This window comes from Podarcis gaigeae, assembly GCF_964106915.1.
Source record: "Podarcis gaigeae genome assembly, chromosome: 2".
Taxonomy (NCBI): domain Eukaryota; kingdom Metazoa; phylum Chordata; class Lepidosauria; order Squamata; family Lacertidae; genus Podarcis; species Podarcis gaigeae.
In genome coordinates this window covers 82,955,310-82,970,395 of record NC_139679.1, presented here as the reverse complement: position 1 = coordinate 82,970,395, position 15,086 = coordinate 82,955,310, and the positions used below count along the sequence as shown (strand labels likewise).

The window sequence follows — 15,086 nt, the reverse complement described above, 5'->3', positions numbered from 1 at the left end:
TGTTAGACTTAACCCTTCATCAGAACCAAGGGTTTGGGGAAGCTCTCTTAGTCTGAGCTCAGATGCACTGCATAAAAGACCAACCCAGGTTAGGTTTGTACTACCAGGGGAGAGAAATGATATTTCTACAGGCAAAACATGTTGTTTAGGCTGAAAATCTTGTCATAATTTCTCTCCTTGCAGCACATTATATATGCCATTTTCTCAGCTTGGGAGCTTTGAATTTTAGCCAGTACTTGAAGGCTGAACTGAAAGTTGGCAAACACTCCTAATAAAACTTTTTTTAAAAAAAGATTTCATTCATATTCCAAGTAACTATACAAGTCCCAAGAAAAGCCACAGAGCGCCTGACAAATCATCCCAAACTCATACCACGGTGGAAAAAAGAAACCATAGTGGTGCGCAAACTATGTGGATAGTTAACCTTAAGCCTGAATGGTCTCGCTCTTGCGGTTTGATATCCTTAACGTTATTCAAAAGCAAGATTTCTCTTGCCATGTTAAGAAAAAACTTTCACAAGCTACAACACGTCTGGCTGGCTACAGTATAAAGAGCTTTCCAGTACACACATCCCCCACTCTTGCACACAGAGTACGGACTTAAATTTAGCAAAGCTGCTACACAAACATTTTGATTTACTTTCCCATGTGTTTGGGTGTGCGCTTTCTGCGTGCTTGGTGGCTCAAGGAAAAGAACAGAAACATGACAGGCACCATCCAGGAACATAAGATGATTCCTTGCGGTCTGAAGCAAAATTGGACCTGGTTCCTAGAAGGTGGCAAGTGTGGGAAATGCCAGGGCCCCCAGACCAGCAAAAGGCACACCACCCTAACAGAGCAAGCAATCTACAGAATATCCCAGTAGATTACAAGAAGCCTCAGAGAATTACCATTTTGCATGTCCTGCCTCTTTCATGTGGAAAGAGTGGCTTTGAGGAAAGAATGGCCAAAGGTCCCCCAAACCCTGGTTCTAGTTTGGAGTAAAAGAAGCAAAAATTGAAGTCACGTATCTGTAGAATGTAGAGCAGCAGACTTGGAACAATTGAAAGGACAGAGATGAATCACCTTCCCTGCCTCTTAAGTTTGATATACTGGATAAATATAGACCAATTGAGGTGTGTGTGTGTGTAAAAATGCTTACGATCAAATTTGATGGGGCAGGGGGGCAGATAAACAGGATGCCCTCAACTAGCCAGTGCAGAAAGAGCTTTTGAGCTCTTTGCCTTACTAACTAGGCTCAGAGAGACTCTTGCATGGGTTCTGGAGGCCTTCGTGACATCTCAAAGAGCCCTGCGAGATTTCATGAAGGCCTCCAGAGCCCGTGAGACACCTTCTCAGAGCCTGGTAGGCAAATATGAGAGCTTTAAAGCTCTTTCCACACCAGGAAAACCCAGTGCAGAAAGAGCTTTAAAGCTCTTTGCTATGTGTGTGTTCAATTTGTGTGATTGTGGACTGGCTGGCTGCCAAGTATGTAAAGCTGTGATTGTGCATGTTAAGTGTGTGCAAGTTGAGAGTCGTCTGTACTTCCTTTTGTCTATCACAAATCTTCCAAGAAATAACTTCATTGGATGTCCTTGACTTCTAGTATTTTGAGATAGTGACAAAAATATCTCTCCATCTGCTTTCTCAGCACTGTGTATAATTGTATACCCCTCTCCATACCTTTGCCATTTCATTTTTAAGTTTAAATAAGGCTGTGATCCACTGCCCAGCTACTGTGAATGGGATATGCCTCTCTTCTGTCCAAACCTATGCTCAAGAAATAAACAACTGTATTTCTTATGCAGAAAACTGATCATGCAGAAAATGGCCTAAATATATGTACCTAACCACATTGCAATTCAGTGATTCAAATTCACCATGCTGGCCATCAGTACAGCAAATCTTAGCAACCAGATAATCCAGGAAATGTTTGGGGGTCCCCCTCCCTAAAAAAAATGGATACGCAAAACAATGGCATTGTTATTTCCCATTCAGCACATCAGTAGCATCAAAATGCTCATTTATTATATTTGTACCCTGTTCTTCATGGAGCTCAGCTCAGAATAGATGGCTCCCAGGTGATCTCCTATGCTGGCATTGCTGAGGAACAGACCTCCTTTAGCAAAGGCATTTGAAAATGATGGTGTGTCTGAAAACCATACATGGGCATAGGTGTCTAAGGGTCAAAAATAGCGGAAATAAAATATTTGTCTTGCATGGAGTGTGGATGTCTTCTGGTGTGGCTTCAGTTCCATCATCAGGAAAGGCTCCAACACAATTACTACTATGCCATACTTACTTTAATTACCAACGGAAAATGATCCTGTGGAACAATTTCTGCCTTTGGCTTCTTCTGGGAAATGGGTGCAGTTGTAAGCAAACTACCTCTTAAAGAATTTAAATGTGACTGGGCAAAACCTCCAATTAATGTTGTAATAATGAGTATACAGGTTGAGGAAAACATATCCTTTAAAGCAATCATGAAAATGAGTAGAAAACTGAGATTCCTTAACATTCTTAAGGTTTGCCATTTGTTTTCATAACCATTCATAGAAAGTGACCACGAAAAAAGCCTTTTTTAAAAAAGAGGCAACCTGATGCTACTATTTAAAATATAATCACAGATTAATACCAGAAAACTATCATCCACGCTATTTAATCGTATGCTAAGAAATCTTTGAAAACTATATTAAGCCACTCCAACTTTATATTTATAGAAAGGGGTTAGATGTTGCCACAGAAAGCAAGATTTCCAATAAGGCCAAATCTCAAGAGGTAATAGTAAATAATGAGCAAAAATCATGTAGTGAGTCCATTCAACAAACCCTTGCTTCCTACTGGATAGGAAGGAAGCACAGTGAATTGCAGTCCTTTACCTAAAATAAACCAATAAGCCAATGGCGCCCATAACAATTCTTTTTATGCTGTCTGGAGTACAATCTTTATTTTTATTTTTAAAAAGATTGTATTTCACTAGGGCCTGCTATCCCCTTCCACCCCAGCCTTGAATCTCATCCATCACCCTGCAGGCAAAGTGGGTTTGGGGGGTGGGTGGGAGCAGGGTCATTTTACTGACACCCAATTGCTAATTCAGAGTGTTGGTGAACAGGAGTTCAACAGACTTTGATCTTCTTAGCCAGTATTGATCACACTGTGGGCTATTTTATGGATGGAGTCGGGAGTTGAAAACAACAATACAAGCGGAAAATAAATACGCAAATAAAAGTGGCTTGATGTGACTGACTCTTCTGGGTTAGGGATTTCTAGGCTAGGGAGGGGAATGTTGGCATTCCAAGTTTTTAATTTTTCTCTGCTGGTTTGTGCATGGGCGTATCATTTTATTGTTACTATGCTACCACTGTTATGGGAGAGGGGTATTTTCTATATGTATGCTGTACGGAATGATAAATATTTAAGTTGTTTTTATTAAAGGATTTTCATAGTTAACGTCTTATTTTTTATTTATCTTATTTATTATTATTTATCAAGAGCATTTGCACCCCCCTCTTCAGCCAAAAAAAGGCTCCCAGAGTGGCTTATATAAAATCAATCTGCAGACTTGCAATCTAAAATAAAATAAAATGGGTACCAATGTACATATCTATGGGTGTGTATGTGTTTGTGTGCTCCCCTTTATTACAGTCAAACTCTTTGTTTCAGAGTATCCACACAGAAGACAAAGGATTGCTCCCAAGTAAGCACAGGAAGGCAGTTCCCCCAAAGTTTGATCCTCTTGAAGCATACAAAGTGATCAACACACTCCAATCCTCTGCATTCATTAATCCATCCACCCACCCACCTTCTATGGTAAATGCATCCCTCAAACCCCATCTGCTTAACTCCATATGCAGACTCCCCATCTGATGATGCCAAAATGCATTCCTTTGGGGTGATGTGAATGGAACAGTCCTTGGTAAAGTTAAAGGTACCCCTGCCCGTACGGGCCAGTCGTGACCGACTCTGGGGTTGCGCGCCCATCTCGCTTAAGAGGCCGGGGGCCAGCGCTGTCCGGAGACACTTCCGGGTCACGTGGCCAGCGTGACGAAGCTGCTCTGGCGAGCCTGCACAAGCGCAGCACACGGAAACGCTGTTTACCTTCCCGCTATATAAAGCGGTACCTATTTATCTACTTGCACTTAGGGGTGCTTTCGAACTGCTAGGTGGGCAGGAGCTGGGACTGAACGGCGGGAGCTCACCCCGTCGCGGGGATTCGAACCACCGACCATACGATTGGCAAGTCCTAGGCACTGAGGTTTTACCCACAGCGCCACCCACGTCCTTGAGCATGGGAGAACTCTCTCTCTCCCCCTCTCTCTGTGTGGGTGGGTGGGTGTATGTGCCCATAGCATCTCATAATCCTAAATCTTTGCATCACTGAATCTGCTGGCAATATCTAATGCAAATATTTTAAATTTAGCACCTCATTTAGGCCTTCATGGCCTTCCATTCAGCTGCTGTACTTTTATTTGGACAAACGAGCCATAAGAAGTTACTGAGTGTTTTTAAAAATCATGTATATAGTTTGTGATTAGATATTGCCTTTGAAAAAAAAGCTGCAACTGATGCGTTGTCCCTAGTGCCTGCCATTTGCAAAAATGAAAATGAAATGGAAGTGATACACATAAGGGACCCTCCAGCTCATAAATCAAAAGAGGAGGCTAATCTGTGCATGCGCGGCAGCTTACAGTTGAGTCCTCCCTTTCCTTGGAAAGTCAGTGTTCTGAAGATATCCAGATGTGCATCTGAGTTCACATGGATTTCTACATAGGGATGAAGTCCCTTCACTTTCACACAGTGTGAAATATTTGTTTTGGGGGAACAAAACTGGATGTGGTGCTTGTTCATTTTAGCAAGCTGAATTACCCTGTTAGCAATAACAGTAAAACTAAATTGCATTTTTGAGGAGCATAGATTATTTCAAGTCAGACATGTTACCGGCACTGCTGTAGTCTTCTATTATTATTTTTTGCTCTTTGTAGATTAGTTTGCTCTTTGTAGATGCTGATGATGTTTGGCTGCCAGGTACATAGAATTATGGCCATACAAGTGAGTATTCAAGAATGGAAACAAAGGAAGGTTTTGAACGCATCCTTGGCCTCTATCAATGTCTAGTATGTATAACCATTTAGCTTCCAGCAGCCTTTGCAACACATCTAAGATCCAGGAAGGAAAACAATTTCATGTTACAGTTACAAATACTACTACTACTACTACTACTACTACTACTACTACTACTACTAATACTAATAATTTATGATTTTTACCCCGCCCATCTGGCTGAGTTCCCCCAGCCACTCAAGTGTTAAAAACAATACAGCATTAAATATTAAAAACTTCCCTAAACAGGCTGCCTTCAGATGTCTTTTAAAAAGAAGATATCTGTTTATTTCCTTCACATCTGAAGGGAGGGCGTTCCACAGTGCGGGTGCCACTACCGAGAAGGCCCTCTGCAGAGAGCTGCCTGTTCTGGGGGTTGGGGTTGGGGGAAGCTCAGGCTTCCCCCGCACCAGCCCCACACCTGGGAAAAAAAATAAATTTGCCCCCCTTATTTGCCCCCCAAAACTAGGTGCGTCCTATGGGCCGGTGTGCCCTATGGGACGGAAAATACGGTACAGTGGTACCTCGCAAGACGAAATTAATTCGTTCCGCAAGTCTTTTCGTCTTGCGAGTTTTTCGTCTTGCGAAGCACGGTTTCCCATAGGAATGCATTAAAAATCAATTAATGCGTTCCTATGGAAACCGCCTTCAGACCAGGTCCGGGGACAGTCTGTCCCCCGACCTCTTCTGAAGGCCGGCGGGGGGCGAAAGTCTTTGTTTCCCCCCCGCCTACCTTCCCAGGACAGCGAAGCCTTCGCTGTCGCCCGCCAGCATTTTAAAAACCCCGGGACAGCGGAGGACTTCTCCGCTGTCCGGGGCAATCTTAAAATGCTGGCGGGCGGCAGCGCTGCCGCCCGCCAGGAATTCTCCGCTGTCCCGGGGTGATTTAAAAGCCCCCGGGAAGGCAGGCAGGGGGGACAAAGACTTTTGCCCCCTGCCCGCCTTCAGAAGAGGTCCTGGACCTCTTCTGAAGGCGGGCGGGGGGCAAAAGTCTTTGCTCCCCCCCGCCTGCCTTCAAAAGCCATCCAGGATAGCGGGAAGCGCTTCCCTGCTATCCCGGACTGCTTTTAAAATGCTGGCGGTGGGGAGCAAAGCTTTCGGCTCCCGCCGGCCTTCCTGGACCTCTTCTGAAGGCCGGAGGGGGGGGGAAGGCTTTGCTCCCCACGCTAGCATTTAAAAGAGGTCCCCGGAGATTTCCCTATGGGCTTTCTTCTTGCGAAGCAAGCCCATAGGGAACTTCATTTTGCGAAGCGCCTCCAAAACGGAAAACCCTTTCGTCTAGCAGGTTTTTCGTCTTGCGAGGCGTTCGTCTTGCGGGGCACCACTGTATTTGATTTCTGTCAATGTTCATCATATCTCTTTTATAGTGGTTTCAATTTTGTTACCCCTTTACCCTGAAATGGATAAATGGGAAGAAGAAGAAGAAGAAAAGTTTTTTAAAAACTGATTCAAATGTTTATTTGATGCCCTTACCTGAGGCAATCTCTTAATGAAAATTTGATTATGCACCTGCTCGGAAAGTTAAATTTATCACAAATTGCATTTGTTGTAATTGGATTTTGTTTTATACTTAAATGTATCTAATGTCCTTGCATGTTATTAAAATAGTTATTATTATTTAAATCATTTCACATCAATTACAAAGATTTCTAAACCTGGCAAAAGAGGTATAGGTAAGTGTGTTGATGCCATTTTTTCCGTTAACTATTAAGCGACACCAAGTTGAACATTATGAAAAAATAATATTTTCAGTGCCCAATATAATAATATCACACTTGATTTGAAATCCCCTCATAATATTTCCATGAAATCCAAGATAGTGGGGGGTGGGGGGAATCTATTTTTAGAGTTAAACATAACATATATTGCCAGAAAGAACCCATGTTTTAATGCACTAGTTTTAATGTGTCAATATGCTATATTGAAACGCCCTATATAGAAAACCAACTTCACCATGTCCCTCATAAAGGGGAGCTAAACCAATGTGTCAAATGACAAAACCATGACATTTGCAAAGGTTGAGGATTTTTAAATAACAAGCATTGGCTGAGGAGATTAGGGTTGTCCTCACCAGTAAAGAGGAGGATTTACGGTGATCTAACTCATGTCTTGCAGTTCGTGAAGAGGACTGATACCATTGATCGAGGCAAACTTTTCCACTGGCAAAAACACAAAACCAAGATGGTATAATGTACAACCTAGGAAATTAGGCGCAGAAAAAAAATTGAACATAAAACTACTGTGTCCCATCGAAAGGGAAGTTCACATATTGAATGTATTATAAAGAGTCCTCACTAAAGCTGGCAAAATCAGTTCAGTCAAGAGAAAGTGAAAGAGCTGTAGGCAGCGGGCAGTTCTGGATATTTGCCATTAATTTCAAAGGAGCTGGTTTGAGTCTGATATACAGGGAGAATATCCATATTTCTCAATGTCTAGCTTAACTTTTAAACCACTTACTGTTGTACTTACTACAGCACTTCAAAATTACTTATTTTGCACCAGGACCACATAACACCGGTCCTGAGAGATCTGCAGTGGCTCCCAGCACGTTTCCGAGCACAATTCAAAGTGTTGGTGCTGACCTTTAAAGCCCTAAATGGCCTCGGTCCTGTATACCTGAAGGAGCATCTCCACCCCCATCATTCTGCCCGGACACTGAGGTCCAGCACTGAGGGCTTTCTGGCGGTTCCCTCATTGGGAGAAGTGAGGTTACAGGGAACCAGACACATTAAAATATCATACCTTACTGAAATAAATTTATATTTTTCTACTTTGACCTCTAAGGACACTTAATTTGAACATTAGCTTTTCAAGAAATGCCGTGCTTCATGCCTTCCATACCAATAATTGAGATTAGCTCCCGCCAAGTTCCTCCAGAATTTTGCTATACATGCCATCATCTTTAAATAAATTAACTAACGCTAGTTATGGAGTAGGTGCCACCTGGCATTTTATAATAGTTTCAGTTACATGGAATAAAGCAGCCCAAAAGCATTTAACCCTGGAGCATTCCCATCATAGATACAAGTATACCCCAAGGGCACTTTCTAATTAATGTGGAACGGGCGTTTTGCTTTGATTTTAAAGAAAAATGACTATGTATGCATAATCAACAGAGTACTGCATACATAGTCATTGTGGAGAGTAATGCAGTAATCAGAATGTCCTTTTATTCTTTTTGTTTCTGATACCAACCTTTTAAAATAAAACCAGAAATAAAAACAAAGTCATCCTCAGAGTAGACCCATTGAAATTAATGGACACAGCTAACTTAAGTCAATGAATTTCAGCGGTCTACTCTAAGTACAGTGGTACCTCTGGTTATAAACTTAATTCATTCTGGAGGTCCGCTCTTAACCTGAAACCATTCTTAACCTGAGGTACCACTTCAGCTAATGGGGCCTCCCGCTGCCACCGCACTGCCAACATGTGATTTCTGTTCTCATCCTGAGGTAAAGTTCTTAACCCAAGATACTACTTCTGGGTTAACGGAGTCTGTAACCCAAAGTGTTTGTAACCCGAGGTACCACTGTATCACTTAGTTGGATACAATCCATGCAGAATAACAAAATACATTCTGCACCCAGTATCCCAGAAGGGAAAAAGTTCTTTGATCATCTTACTCTCCACTCCCATAATTGGCTGTCCTTCTCTTTGAATCACTTATTTGTTGATCCGTTAACCTGATCTTCTCATGACTTTTTAGGAAGTTGTGTCCCACATCTGTTGTCATTTCCTATCCAGAGTGGATTTTGTCTATTTCCGCTGTTTAGCCATGCTCAGAGCTGGTTGATCCATGGCCATCTAAGAGGGACATTTGACATGGACACTGTTTCTGTGTCTCTACTGCTCCTAGGGCAGGAGAGGGGAGACTGTGGCACACAGCACACCCAATGACCTCTTCCTCATTTGTTGTTCTAGCTCTAGTGGGGAGAGGAACAAAGTCAGCCTGCTGAAGTATCCTGAGTTTGTCTCGACAATACCACTTCTCGACATGGAGGAATGGTGCTTATGTGGCCACAGTTCTCCTGCCTTGGCTCCCTGCTGCTCTGTGGTCCAGCTGAGGGCTAGGAAGGAGAAGGTCATGGTCATCTCCCATTTTAAGAACTCTGCAGAAGCTGCTGCATCCTCTCTAGAAATCCCTGTGATTAGCTCCTAAAGCGGCTGCATTGAAAGCAACTCCCCTCAGTAAGGGAGCAAGGTAGTGTGAAAATCAGAATTAAACAGAGTTGTGATTCATTTAAAGGGAATACAGCCTCCTATTATGCGATTTGTATAGGAAAGAAATGTTTAGATTTGACCCAGCATTTAGCATCTTTAACACTTTGGCCAGAATCCAGGGGAGAATTAGGCATGCTTAAATACATTGATTTCAATGAGCTTCAGCATGCCTAACTCTTTGCTGGATTCTGGCCATTGACTTAAAAGCCTTCTTGAAATATCGTCTTTCACCCAATATTTTTTTCATTTTGCATTTCGGGTAAATAGACCTGAACATAATACAGAACGAAATGAAAATATTTTGGATTCCCGGCAAACCAGGGCATTTTCTGGTTTCCTGATAGCCGTAATATTTTATCGTTTTGGCTGCTTTTATCCCCTGCTATAAATTTAGAGTGGATACTTATCAGTTCTATTATCTCCATCATCCCAACCACTAAAAAGTTAGAAATGTAAGGGAGGAAGTATGAGAGCTTTTATGTGTTTATTTTCATTGGGGGAAACCGCTTGTTGGTATTCATATGTTTAATGCCTCCCCAACCCTGGTTTTGAGAGAGGTAACACTGTGGTTTGAGAAGAAATGAGGGGTGGAGTAGCCTACACAGAAATGAAATGAATATTTTAAAAAAATATTTCTTTTTCAGTCATGAAATCATCATAAGGGAAATTGTCTGATGAAATGCATACAGTCTATCAGAAATAGCAAATAATAGGTGGTGAAATATTGGGCTTTCAATAAGGATGATCTTCTGGTCCAGCCTAAAATGAACATTCTTATCCTAGAGTTATCACTATCCCAGAGTAATTAATCAACTTCCTCTTCCTCTTGAAACTTGCACAGTTCAGGTAGAGAGCTTTTTCTGTATTGCTTCTGAGTTTCTTGATGATAAATATTACAAATATTTCCATTCTCATCCTCCAAAAGACTTGGTTGTGCTTGTTTTAAAAATACATTCATCTACTTAATTGATTTTTTGACCAGGGGATATTGCAAACTAAAAGTTGCATGAATTGATCCTCATTTTCTTAAGATTCAGAAGAGCGATAGGCATGCAAGAAAGTTTCATGAGCTTAATATTTTTAAAAAAGCTTAGCACCCTTAATTAATTGTACTTTAGGTCACTTAATCATAAAAGAATCAAAGGGTTAAACAAAAAGAAATATAAGTACATAAAGCACATAATGAGTTCCTACAGTACTCGTGAGCAGATTATCAGGGATACACGTCCGTAGCCATCATTCTTGATGTAGAACATCACCATCACTGCTTCAAATTAGAACCAGGAAGGATGAGGGTAAATATGAAACACAATTGCTTTAGAATAAAGGGGCTACTCTGTAGTTTCTTGACCCTTCCATTTATTGCCAATATTTTATTTGCCTTGCAGTATGTTGTTTTGTTTTGTTTGGAAAGCATGTAATTAATAACATGGTTCATTAGCTACAGGGAAGTTAATGCAGTAATTCAGTAGTAGTTCACATGACTGTGGGAGGTAACTCATTCCACATGTTCAAGCATTGTATTTCCAAAATATTATTCTAATAGTTCTAAGACGATATTTATAGGCATTCATGGGAAGGGGGTAAACCAATTTGGCCTCCTTCAAAGTAGCATGAATAGGGATGGCCCCATACACTTCCCTGCTTGAAGCAGAATAGGAACGCACTACTGGGGTGGCTTCAACTGAGGCATTCTGGGGAACATGTGATGTTTCTAGCAGCAAACCTATTACAAGAGGAAGGGTAAGGCACTGCTGCTTGTTCCAGAATGTCCCCAGCCCTGAATATTTTTATACTTTCTCCTGCCTCCCTGGAAGAAATTGAGGAAATTCTTCCCCACTTTCCTGGACTTCATGTTACCTCATGCAAGTCAGGTGACATAGTCTATGGATGCTTAGGAGATATCTGTTTCGAATGAAGGATCTGCGAATGTTTAGAAAACGTTGGCAACAATCCAGGTGAAAGGAGGGGGCAGATAGCAACAACAAAAATGAGATTGGTACATAGCTATCAACCTTCCCTTTTTTTGCAGGAAATTCCCTTATTCCAGCACCGTTTCCCGCTGCTTCGCACTGCTATCCTGGATTGTTAGATACCCCATAGGCTGTCCCAGGGACAGGTGAGGCGCTGATGCCTTATTTTCGAGGCTGCTGATCCCTTATTTTCAAATCTGAAAGTTGACAGCTATGGATTGGTAGAACAAATATAAATACATGTGAGCTGGCTGAAGATGAATCTCAAAGCGGGGGGGCGGGGAGAGCCTTTTTCTTAGGATCTGTGGCTACAGCCCCTATTGTGCTATTTGTGCTGTGTTTGGATATGTTAGAGGTGTGCACTGGCAAAGTATTTGCCTGACATCAGTGTCAGCAGTACTGAGAAGCAACCTGATCTGCCTTGGATCTGCTATATGTGTTCCTGATTTGATTTATTAATGAAATGATGGAGGGTATGGTAGGATGTCCCTATTTTCACTGGATTAATGTTAGAGGGTATGGAATAGGACATCGCCAGGGCTTTTAATCAGCAGGAACTCACCAGTACTTAGTTCCAACACCTCTCAGGTAGGCACCATTGCCATTTTAAGAAAAAGAAAGATCTGTTCATGGTGAGTTCCAGTACCTCTTTTTCTAGAAAAATAGCACTGGACACCCCTATTTTCATCAGAGAAATGTTGAAGGGTATGTTATTATTGCCAAACTTTGTACAGAATGCTATGCCTCTGCAATTTACCACAGCATGTGCAGGTCACTTGTGCACAGCACGTTATTGACGTATTGAAAAAATGCTGTGGAAGGAAGGAAGGAAGGAAGGAAGGAAGGAAGGAAGGAAGGAAGGAAGGAAGATAGATCCTGATGTGACTGGTACATAGTTGGGTCCAGATACTTTTTTGTGGATCTGATGCGAGTACTAGGATTACTCTGTTTCGGGACTTTCTGCTGAATGGGGTCCTACCAGTGGGCTACCTGCATATGGCAACTGGTACCCGCCAGAGTGAAACATGCATGCCTCCGCTGGTGGCAGCTGGTTGGAGGCAGCTCACCTGGCAGAGTCAAGTGGAGGGATGCCTCCATTGAATCCAGCCCAGCCACAATCTGGCATAAAGGTAGCTTGGATCACACTGCCCAGTCTCAAAATGTTCATAATTAAAATTGGAATTCAGAGTGAGTACAGAGAACAATGAAGAATGGAGCAGGGACATAACATATTGTCCCACATATAAACTGAGCACCATATGCCAAAAAAGTATTATTTTTTGTCCTTTCATAATTGATATCCCATACAATGCCTATTTTTACTTTACTTTGTCTTTTTATACTATTATTTTGTTTTAGAAAGATGGCAAATTTTAAATTATAACAGTCCCATTTATTTTCCCACTGACAAGGTACACATAACATTTCAATCACCCTTATGTGCTGCATAAGATTGTATCAGCATAATTGTTCCAGCATAGCTGTCAGGATACACACAAACACACACACACACACACACACACACACACACAAACACACACACAAACAAGCTTCCCAGATAACAGAATTACATTAAAAGCACAGCTCTTCATTCATAAGATTCTTTATACCAAATCAAAACAAACAACAAACAAAAACCCAGCAACTTGACCCTGAAGGAAAACACAAGGAAACAAACATTTACAAAGCCAGGAACTTATCTCTTCATATCATCAATTAGGCTGCCATCCAGCAAAGCTCTTAGGCCTCAATCCAAGTCCCATGAAACGCAGTGGAACTTACTTGTGAGTAAAGATGCATGGGCTTGCACACCTCTCCTCTTTACCCTTGGGCCCTTGCTACTGGTGGGAGTCCCACACTCAGGATTTAAGATGCACCAGGTAACTAGTTTCAACTAGTTTCTAGGGGTAGGAGAATGCAAGCTGGGAACTGCAGGAGGAGAGGGTGCTTTTGCAGTCAGGTCCTCCTTATGCTTCCCATAAACATCGCTCATCCCGGACACTGAGGTCCAGCTCCGAGGGCCTTCTGTTGGTTCCCTCACTGCGAGAAGTGAGTTACAGGAAACCAGGCAAAGGGCCTTCTCGGTAGTGGCGCCCAGCCTGTGGAACGCCCTCCCATCAGATGTCAAGGAGATAAACAACTACCTGACTTTTAGAAGACATCTGAAGGCAGCCCTGTTTAGGGAAGCTTTAAATGTTGGGTGCTTTATTGTGTTTTTAATATTGTGTTGGGAGCTGCCCAGAGTGGCTGGGGAGGCCCAGCCAGATGGGCAGGGTATAAGTAATAAATGTTGCTGTTGTTTAGTCGTTTAGTCATGTCTGACTCTTCGTGACCCCATGGACCAGAGCACGCCAGGCACTTCTGTCTTCCACTGCTTCCCACAGTTTGGTCAAACTCATGCTGGTAGCTTCGAGAACACTGTCCAACCATCTCGTCCTCTGTCGTCCCCTTCTCCTTGTGCCCTCAATCTTTCCCAACATCCCTGGGTCTTCCAGGGAGTCTTCTCTTCTCATGAGGTGGCCAAAGTATTGGAGCCTCAGCTTCACGATCTGTCCTTCCAGTGAGCACTCAGGGCTGATTTCCTTAAGAATGGAGAGGTTTGATCTTCTTGCAGTCTATGGGACTCTCAAGAGTCTCCTCCAGCACCATAATTCAACAGCATCCATTCTTCAGCGATCAGCCTTCTCTCTCACTACCATACATCACTACTGGGAAAACCATAGCTATACGGACCTTTGTTGGCAAGGTGATGTCTCTACTTTTTAAGATGCTGTCTAGGTTTGTCATTGAAGTATTATTTTTATTTATTTAAGTAATTAATAATAATCATCATCATCATCATCATCTGGTTGGCCACTGTGAGAACAGGATGCTGGGCTGCTGGATGGGCCACTGTCCTGTTTCAGCAGGCTCTTCTTATGTTCATCCAAGGAGTTCAAGTTGGAACTCATGATTCTCCTCCTCCCTGTTTTTAAACTCACAACAACCCTGTGAGGTAGGCAGAGAGACAAGGCCACCCAGTGAGCTTCATGACTGAGTGAGGATTTGAACTCTGGTCTCCCAGGTTCTAGACCAGCACTCTAACCAGTACACCACACTCACTCTCCACACTTTAGCCCCTTATGCCCTGTTCTTTGATTCATTAAACTTCCTCATGCTCTAGGAAGTAATATGTGAAAAGCAGCCATCAGTTTGCCCTGTGGGAAATCAGCTCTCACTACTCAGCTGTGATTGCCTGTTAGTATAAATCTCTAATGACAGTCCAACTCCACCCATCTTTTGATGGGAGCATCCTTAGAAACTGGAAGCTTAATGGCTTCCGTTTGCTTACAAAAGTGAACATGTATAAACATTTTGCAAACCTTTCATGATGATTTAATCTGGACCTCCTACACAGTTTGTGGAAGGGGGAGGGGAAGCTTTTAAAAACTCATTTAAAGTCTATCCTACCTACCCACAAAGAAGATAGATAATGTAATACTAATAATAGTAATAATCCAAAAAGCCGTTAAAAAGCCTCCATATATAGGGATGGGAAACAATGAAGTAGGGAGTGCCTGTTAAAAGTACAGTTATCCGTTTGGGTAGCTGCAAAAGTATTACAGGAGCTAAAAAAGGAATGCCTTCAGGGCTGTGATTTCATCACCCTCGTGCCTGTTGAAATCACATGTGCGTAAGTGGTACCACTTTAGACTTTTGCATTGGGGGGCTTCCTTTTTAATCTAACTTTCTTATGCAGACATAGTTCCCATCCCAGTAGGACAGTCTTCTCCAACCTGGTGCCCTCTAGAAACCTTTGGACTACAACTCCCAC

General features: G+C 42.4%; 1 long non-coding RNA gene across 1 annotated transcript in view; it reads left to right on the top strand.

The window, feature by feature from the left end:
- The window catches only part of LOC310839002, a 32,582-nt gene extending 27,555 nt beyond the window's left edge, over nt 1-5,027 (top strand). The window contains exon 3 of the long non-coding RNA XR_014561287.1: nt 4,980-5,027. This is a non-coding gene — a long non-coding RNA (uncharacterized lncRNA). The remainder of the gene's footprint in view (nt 1-4,979) is intronic.
- The last annotated feature ends 10,059 nt before the right edge of the window (nt 5,028-15,086 follow it).